Here is a 10,752-nt window from a genome sequence, read left to right on the forward strand (position 1 = left end):
ATTAATTGATTTCGTTGCGAGGTTTTAACCTCTATATGAGACGTTTTTCAAAGACTGCATTCATTTTTAAAACAAACCATAACCTTTATTTCATAAATAAAGGTTTAAAAAGCTTTACGTAGATTATCAAATAATGATAATCTAAAATATCCTGTTTACACACGACCATTACATAATGGTTTACAATACAAATATGTTACATCGAAATCAGTTTCTTGAATGCAGTTTTTACACAATATCATACAAACATGGACTCCAAATCTTGTCCTTATTTTAGTATGCAATAGCGGAAGCTCTTAGTATTCACCTGAGAATAAACATGCTTTAAACGTCAACAAAAATGTTGGTGAGTTATAGGTTTAACCTATATATATCAAATCGTAACAATAGACCACAAGATTTCATATTTCAATACACATCCCATACATAGAGATAAAAATCATTCATATGGTGAACACCTGGTAACCGACAATAACAAGATGCATATATAAGAATATCCCCATCATTCCGGGACACCCTTCGGATATGATATAAATTTCGAAGTACTAAAGCATCCGGTACTTTGGATGGGGTTTGTTAGGCCCAATAGATCTATCTTTAGGATTCGCGTCAATTAGGGTGTCTGTTCCCTAATTCTTAGATTACCAGACTTAATAAAAAGGGGCATATTCGATTTCGATAATTCAACCATAGAATGTAGTTTCACGTACTTGTGTCTATTTTGTAAATCATTTATAAAACCTGCATGTATTCTCATCCCAAAAATATTAGATTTTAAAAGTGGGACTATAACTCACTTTCACAGATTTTTACTTCGTCGGGAAGTAAGACTTGGCCACTGGTTGATTCACGAACCTATAACAATATATACATATATATCAAAGTATGTTCAAAATATATTTACAACACTTTTAATATATTTTGATGTTTTAAGTTTATTAAGTCAGCTGTCCTCGTTAGTAACCTACAACTAGTTGTCCACAGTTAGATGTACAGAAATAAATCGATAAATATTATCTTGAATCAATCCACGACCCAGTGTATACGTATCTCAGTATTGATCACAACTCAAACTATATATATTTTGGAATCAACCTCAACCCTGTATAGCTAACTCCAACATTCACATATAGAGTGTCTATGGTTGTTCCGAAATATATATAGATGTGTCGACATGATAGGTCGAAACATTGTAAACGTGTCTATGGTATCTCAAGATTACATAATATACAATACAAGTTGATTAAGTTATGGTTGGAATAGATTTGTTACCAATTTTCACGTAGCTAAAATGAGAAAAATTATCCAATCTTGTTTTACCCATAACTTCTTCATTTTAAATCCGTTTTGAGTGAATCAAATTGCTATGGTTTCATATTGAACTCTATTTTATGAATCTAAACAGAAAAAATATAGGTTTATAGTTGGAAAAATAAGTTACAAGTCATTTTTGTAAAGGTAGTCATTTCAGTCGAAAGAACGACGTCTAGATGACCATTTTAGAAAACATACTTCCACTTTGAGTTTAACCATAATTTTTGGATATAGTTTCATGTTCATAATAAAAATCATTTTCTCAGATTAACAACTTTTAAATCAAAGTTTATCATAGTTTTTAATTAACTAACCCAAAACAGCCCGTGGTGTTACTACGACGGCGTAAATCCGGTTTTACGGTGTTTTTCGTGTTTCCAGGTTTTAAATCATTAAGTTAGCATATCATATAGATATAGAACATGTGTTTAGTTGATTTTAAAAGCCAAGTTAGAAGGATTAACTTTTGTTTGCGAACAAGTTTAGAATTAACTAAACTATGTTCTAGTGATTACAAGTTTAAACCTTCGAATAAGATAGCTTTATATGTATGAATCGAATGATGTTATGAACATCATTACTACCTTAAGTTCCTTGGATAAACCTACTGGAAAAGAGAAAAATGGATCTAGCTTCAACGGATCCTTGGATGGCTCGAAGTTCTTGAAGCAGAATCATGACACGAAAACAAGTTCAAGTAAGATCATCACTTGAAATAAGATTGTTATAGTTATAGAAATTGAACCAAAGTTTGAATATGATTATTATCTTGTATTAGAATGATAACCTACTGTAAGAAACAAAGATTTCTTGAGGTTGGATGATCACCTTACAAGATTGGAAGTGAGCTAGCAAACTTGAAAGTATTCTTGATTTTATGTAACTAGAACTTTTGGAATTTATGAAGAACACTTAGAACTTGAAGATAGAACTTGAGAGAGATCAATTAGATGAAGAAAATTGAAGAATGAAAGTGTTTGTAGGTGTTTTTGGTCGTTGGTGTATGGATTAGATACAAAGGATATGTAATTTTGTTTTCATGTAAATAAGTCATGAATGATTACTCATATTTTTGTAATTTTATGAGATATTTCATGCTAGTTGCCAAATGATGGTTCCCACATGTGTTAGGTGACTCACATGGGCTGCTAAGAGCTGATCATTGGAGTGTATATACCAATAGTACATACATCTAAAAGATGTGTATTGTACGAGTACGAATACGGGTGCATACGAGTAGAATTGTTGATGAAACTGAACGAGGATGTAATTGTAAGCATTTTTGTTAAGTAGAAGTATTTTGATAAGTGTATTGAAGTCTTTCAAAAGTGTATAAATACATATTAAAACACTACATGTATATACATTTTAACTGAGTCGTTAAGTCATCGTTAGTCGTTACATGTAAGTGTTGTTTTGAAACCTTTAGGTTAACGATCTTGTTAAATGTTGTTAACCCCATGTTTATAATATCAAATGAGATTTTAAATTATTATATTATCATGATATTATCATGTATGAATATCTCTTAATATGATATATATACATTAAATGTCTTTACAACGATAATCGTTACATATATGTCTCGTTTAAAAATCATTAAGTTAGTAGTCTTGTTTTTACATATGTAGTTCATTGTTAATATACTTAATGATATGTTTACTTATCATAGTATCATGTTAACTATATATATATATATCCATATATATGTCATCATATAGTTTTTACAAGTTTTAACGTTCGTGAATCACCGGTCAACTTGGGTGGTCAATTGTCTATATGAAACATATTTCAATTAATCAAGTCTTAACAAGTTTGATTGCTTAACATGTTGGAAACATTTAATCATGTAAATATCAATCTCAATTAATATATATAAACATGGAAAAGTTCGGGTCACTACATTACGCACTACCGTGGTCGGCATTCAAGCAATTGATGAACGAGCAGTACCATCCTAGAAACGAAGTCAATAAGCTCAAGGTAGAACTTAGGGAGTTACGAACACAAGGGTTCGACATTACCACATATGAATGACGATTCACAGAGTTATGCCTATTGTGTCCGGGAGTATTCGAAGATGAAGAAGAGAAGATCGACGCGTTTGTAAAAGGGTTACCAGTAAGGATTCAAGAAGATGTGAGTTCACACGAGCCCACTTCCATACAAAAGGCAAGTCGAATGGCTCATAAACTCATAAATCAGATTGAGGGAAGAATTAAAGAGCATGCGGCCGAAGGAGCTAACACAAAACAACTCAAGAGAAAGTGGGAAGAAACCAGTGACAAGGGTCACCAATACAACAACAACAATCACAACCATAATCACACTAACAATCATAACAACCGCAACAACAATCACAACAATAACCGCAATCCCAATAATAACTATAACAAACGTCCCAACAACAACAACAACTACAACAACCATTCCAACAACAATAACAATCCCAACAACAACCTCAATAACAACAACGGCAACAAAAATCAAAAATGCCAAAGGTGTGAAGAGTACCACCAGAATGGGTTCTGCACGAAATTTTGCACCAAGTGTAAAAGAACTGGCCATGGTGCGAAAAAGTGTGAGGTCTACGGACCAAAGTTTAACAGAACTAAAGGAACAAATAGTGGCGAAACAAGTAATGCCGCCTTTGTTTGTTATAGATGTGGAAAACCGGGCCACATTAGAAGTAATTGCCCGAATCAGGGGAATACTAATGGGCAGGGTCGCGGAAGAGTTTTCAATATTAATACGAGAGAAGTGCAGGAAGACCCGGAGCTTGTTACGGGTACGTTTTTTATTGATAATAAATCTGCTTATGTTTTATGTGATTCGGGTGCGGATAGAAGCTATATGAGTAGAGATTTTTGTGCTAAGTTAAGTTTCCCATTGACGGCTTTGGATAGTAAATTTTTACTCGAATTAGCAAACGGTAAATTAATTTCAGCAGATAATATATGTCGGGATAGAGAAATTAAACTGGGGGATGAAACGTTTAAAATTGAATTAATACCAGTTGAGTTAGGGAGTTTTGATGTAATAATTGGTATGGATTGGTTGAAAAAGGTGAGAGCAGAGGTCGTTTGTTACAAAAATGCGATTCGCATTATGCGTGAAAAGGGAAAACCTTTAATGGTGTACGGAGAAAAGAACAACGCGAAATTAAACCTTATTAGTAGTTTGAAGGCTCAAAAACTAATAAGAAAAGGTTGTTACGTCATTCTAGCACACATCAAGGAAGTTAAACCTGAAGAAAAGAACATCAGTGATGTTCCCGTCGCAAAAGAATTTTCCGATGTATTTCCGAAAGAATTACTGGGATTACCCCCACATCGATCCGTTGAATTTCAAATAGACCTTGTACCAGGAGCTGCACCAATAGCTCGTGCTCCATACCGACTCGCACCCAGCGAAATGAAAGAATCACAAAGTCAGTTACAGGAACTTTTAGAGCGTGGTTTCATTCGACCAAGCACATCCACGTGGGGAGCTCCTGTTTTGTTTGTCAAAAAGAAGGATGGTACATTTAGGTTGTGTATCGACTACCGAGAGTTGAACAAACTTACCATCAAGAACCGCTACCCACTACCGAGAATCGACGACTTATTTGATCAAATACAAGGCTCGTCGGTTTATTCGAAGATTGATTTACGTTCTGGGTATCATCAAATGCGGGTGAAGGAGGATGATATTTCAAAAACTGCTTTTAGGACGCGTTACGGTCATTACGAGTTTATGGTTATTCCGTTTGAGTTGACTAACGCACCAGCTGTGTTCATGGACCTCATGAACCGAGTGTGTGGACCATACCTTGACAAGTTTGTCATTGTTTTCATCGATGACATACTTATTTACTCAAAGAATGACCAAGAGCATGAAGAACATTTGAGAAAAGTGCTAGAGTTGTTAAGAAAGGAAAAACTGTACGCTAAGTTTTCAAAGTGTGCATTTTGGTTGGAAGAAGTTCAATTCCTCGGTCACATAGTGAACAAAGAAGGTATTCAGGTGGATCCAGCAAAGATTGAAACCGTTGAAAAGTGGAAAACCCCAAAAACTCCGAAGCACATACGCCAATTTTTAGGGCTGACTGGTTATTACAGGAGATTCATCCAAGATTTTTCCAAAATAGCAAAACCCTTGACTGCATTAACGCATAAAGGGAAGAAATTTGAATGGAAGGATGAACAAGAGAAAGCGTTTCAATTGTTAAAGAAAAAGTTAACTACGGTACCTATATTGTCATTACCTGAAGGAAATGATGATTTTGTGATATATTGTGACGCCTCAAAGAAAGGTCTCGGTTGTGTATTAATGCACCGAACGAAGGTAATTGCTTATGTGTCTAGACAATTGAAGATTCACGAGCAGAATTATACGACGCATGATTTGGAATTAGGTGCGATTGTTTTTGCATTAAAGACTTAGAGGCACTACTTATATGGGGTCAAAAGTATTATATATACCGACCACAAAAGTCTTCAACACATATTTAATCAGAAACAACTGAACATGAGGCAGCGCAGATGGTTTGAATTGTTGAATGATTACGACTTTGAGATTCGTTACCACCCGGGGAAGGTAAATGTGGCAGCCGACGCCTTGAGCAGAAAGGACAGAGAACCTATTCGAGTATAAGCTATGAATATAATGATTCACACTAACCTTACTACTCAAATAAAGGAGGCACAACAAGGAGTGTTAAAAGAGGGAAACTTAAGGGATGAAATACCCAAAGGATCGGAGAAGCATCTTAATATTCGGGAAGATGGAACCCGGTATAGGGCTGAAAGAATTTGGGTACCAAAATTTGGAGGTATGAGAGAAATGGTATTTAGAGAAGCTCATAAAACCAGATACACAATACATCCTGGAACGGGGAAGATGTATAAAGATCTCAAGAAACATTTTTGGTGGCTGGGTATAAAAGCCGATGTTGCTAAATACGTAGGGAAATGTTTGATGTGTTCTAAGATCAAAGCAGAGCATCAGAAACCATCAGGTCTACTTCAACAACCCGAAATCCCGGAATGGAAATGGGAAAACATTACCATGGATTTTATCACTAAATTGCCAAGGACTGCAAGTGATTTTGATACTATTTGGGTAATAGTTGATCGTCTCACCAAATCAGCACACTTCCTGCCAATAAGAGAAGATGACAAGATAGAGAAGTTAGCACGACTGTATTTAAAGGAAGTCGTCTCCAGACATAGAATACCAATATCTATTATCTCTGATAGGGATGGCAGATTTATTTCGAGATTCTGGCAGACATTACAGCAAGCATTAAGAACTCGTCTAGATATGAGTACTGCTTAACATCCACAAACTGATGGGCAGAGCGAAAGGATGGTATAAACGCTTGAAGACATGCTACGAGCATGTGTTATTGATTTCGGAGACAGTTGGGATCGACATCTACCGTTAGCAGAATTTTCCTACAACAACAGCTGCCATTCAAGCATTGAGTTAGCGTCGTTTGAAGCACTTTATGGTAGAAAGTGCAGGTCTCCGATTTGTTGGAGTGAAGTGGGGGATAGACAGATTACGGGTCCAGAGATAATACAAGAAACTACCGAGAAGATCATCCAAATTCAACAACGGTTGAAAATCGCCCAAAGTCGACAAAAGAGCTACGCTGACATTAAAAGAAAAGATATAAAATTTGAAATTGGAGAGATGGTCATGCTTAAAGTTGCACCTTAGAAAGGCGTTGTTCAATTTGGTAAACGAGGGAAATTAAATCCAAGGTATATTGGACCATTCAAGATTATTGATCGTGTCGGACCAGTAGCTTACCGACTTGAATTACCTCAACAACTCGCGGTTGTACATAACACTTTTCACGTCTTGAATTTGAAGAAATGTTTTGCTAAAGAAGATCTCACTATTCCGTTAGACGAAATCCAAATCAACGAAAAACTTCAATTCATTGAAGAACCCGTCGAAATAATGGATCGTGAGGTTAAAAGACTTAAGCAAAATAAGATACCAATTGTTAAAGTTCGATGGAATGCTCGTAGAGGACCTGAGTTCACCTGGGAACGAGAAGATTAGATGAAGAAGAAATACCCACACTTATTTCCAGAAGATACGTCAACACCTCCAACTGCTTAAAATTTCGGGACAAAATTTATTTAACGGGTAGGTACTGTAGTGACCCGAACTTTTCCATGTTTATATATATTAAATGAAATTGATATTTATATGATTAAGTGTTTCCAACATGTTAAGCAATCAAACTTGTTAAGACTTGATTAATTGAAATAGGTTTTATATAGACAATTGACCACCCAAGTTGACCGGTGATTCACGAATGTTAAAACTTGTAAAAACTATATGATGTCATATATATGGATATATATATATATATATATATATATATATATATATATATATATATATATATATATATATAGTTAACATACTATTATGATAAGTAAATATATCATTAAGTATATTAACAATGAACTACATATGTAAAAATAAGACTACTAACTTAATGATTTCGAAACGAGACATATATGTAACGATTATCGTTGTAACGACATTTAATGTATATATATCATATTAAGATATATTAATACATCATGTTATCATGATAATGTAATAATTTAACATCTCATTTTATATAATAAACAATGGGTTAACAACATTTAACAAGATCGTTAAAATAAAGGTTTCAAAACAACATTTACATGTAACGACTAACGATGATTTAACGACTCTATTAAAATGTATATACATGTAGTGTTTTAATATGTATTCATACACTTTTGAAAGACTTCAATACAATTATTAAAATACTTCTACTTAACAAAAATTCTTACAATTACATCATCGTTCATTTTCATCAACAATTCTACTCGTATGCACCCGTATTCGTACTCGTACAATACACAGCTTTTAGATGTATGTACTATTGGTATATACACTCCAATGATCACCTCCTAGAAGCCCATGTGAGTCACCTAACACATGTGGGAACCATCATTTGGCAACTAGCATGAAATATCTCATAAAATTACAAAAATATTAGTAATCATTCATGACTTATTTACATGTAAACAAAATTACACATCCTTTATATCTAATCCATATACCAACGACCAAAAACACCTACCAACACTTTCACTCTTCAATTTTCTTCATCTAATTGATCTCTCTCAAGTTCTATCTTCAAGTTCTAAGTGTTCTTCATAAATTCTATAAGTTCTAGTTTCATAAAATCAAGAATACTTCCAAGTTTGCTAGCTTACTTTCAATCTTGTAAAGTGATCATCCAACCTCAAGAAATCTTTCTTATTTACAGTAAGATATCTTTCTAATTCAAGGTAATACTCATATTCAAACTTTGATTCAATTTCTATAATTATAATAATCTTATTTCGAGTGGAAATCTTACTTGAACTTGTTTTCGTGTCATGATTCTGCTTCAAGAACTTTCATGCCATCCAAAGATCCTTTGAAGCTCAAGTTATTTTTTCATCATTTCTAGTAGTTTTACCTACTAAAATTGAGGTAATAATGATGTTCATAACATTATTCGATTCATATATATAAAACTACCTTATTCGAAGGTTTAAACTTGTAATCACTAGAACATAGTTTAGTTAATTCTAAACTTGTTCGCAAATAAAAGTAAATCCTTCTAACTTGACTTTTAAAATCAACTAAACACATGTTCTATATCTATATGATATGCTAACTTAATGATTTAAAACCTGAAAATGCGAAAAACACCGTAAAACCGGACATACGCCGTCGTAGTAACACCGCGGGCTGTTTTGGGTTAGTTAATTAAAAACTATGATAAACTTTGATTTAAAAGTTGTTCTTCTGGGAAAATTATTTTTCTTATGAACATGAAACTATATCCAAAAATCATGGTTAAACTCAAAGTGGAAGTATGTTTTCCAAAATGGTCATCTAGACGTCGTTCTTTCGACTGAAATGACTACCTTTTCAAAAACGACTTGTAACCTCTATTTTTGACTATAAACTTATACTTTTTCTTTTTAGATTCATAAACTTAAGATTAATATGAAACCATAGCAACTTAAAACACTCAAAACGGATTTAAAACGAAGAAGTTATGGGTAAAACAAGATTGTATAATTTTTGTTGTTGTAGCTACGTGAAAATTAGTAACAAATCTATATTAATCATATCCTAGCTAACTTATATTGTATTATACATGTATTCTAATATATTATGTAATCTTGGGATACCATAGACACGTATGCAAATGTTTTGACATATCATATTGACCCATGTATATATATTATTTGGAACAACCATAGACACTCTATATGCAGTAATGTTGGAGTTAGCTATACAGGGTTGAGGTTGATTCCAAAAATATATATATACTTTGAGTTGTGATCTAGCCTAAGACGTGTATACACTGGGTCGTGGATTGATTCAAGATAATATATATCGATTTATTTCTGTACATCTAACTATGGACAACTAGTTGTAGGTTATTAACGAGGACAGCTGACTTAATAAACTTAAAATAGTAAAACGTATTAAAAATGTTGTAAATATATTTTGAACATACTTTGATATATATGTACATATTTGTTATAGGTTCGTGAATCGACCAGTGGCCAAGTCTTACTTCCCGACGAAGTAAAAATATGTGAAAGTGAGTTATAGTCCCACTTTTAAAATCTAATATTTTGGGATGAGAATACATGCAATTTTATAAATGTTTTACGAAATAGACACAAGTAAATGAAACTACATTATATGGGTGAATGATCGAAGCTGAATATGCCCCTTTTTAGCTTGGTAGCCTAAGAATTTGGGAACAGACCCCCAAATTGACGCGAATCCTAAAGATAGATCTATCGGCCCCAACAAGCCCCATTCTGGAATTTGGAATGCTTTAGTACTTTGAAATTATCATGTCCGATGGGTGTCCCGGAATGATGGGGATATTCTATATGCATCTTGTTAATGTCGGTTACCAGGTGTTCACCGTATGAATGAGTTTTATCTCTATGTATGGGATGTATTGAAATATGAAATCTTGTGGTCTATTATTATGATTTGATAATATATAGGTTAAACCTATAACTCACCAACATTTTTGTTGACGTTTTAAGCATGTTTATTCTCAGGTGATTATTAAGAACTTCCGCTGTTGCATACTAAAATAAGGACAAGATTTGGAGTTAATGCTTGTATGATATTATGTAAAAACTGCATTCAAGAAACTTATTTTTGATGTAATATATTCTTATTGTAAACCATTATATAATGGTCGTGTGTAAACGGTATATTTTAGATTATCATTATTTGATAATCTACGTAATGCTTTTTGAACCTTTATAGATAAAATAAAGGTTATGGTTGTTTTAAAAATGAATGCAGTCTTTGAAAAACGTCTCATTTAGAGGTCAAAACCTCGCGACGAAATCAATTAATATA

This window comes from Rutidosis leptorrhynchoides, chromosome 5, assembly GCF_046630445.1.
Source record: "Rutidosis leptorrhynchoides isolate AG116_Rl617_1_P2 chromosome 5, CSIRO_AGI_Rlap_v1, whole genome shotgun sequence".
NCBI classification, from domain to species: Eukaryota; Viridiplantae; Streptophyta; class Magnoliopsida; order Asterales; family Asteraceae; genus Rutidosis; species Rutidosis leptorrhynchoides.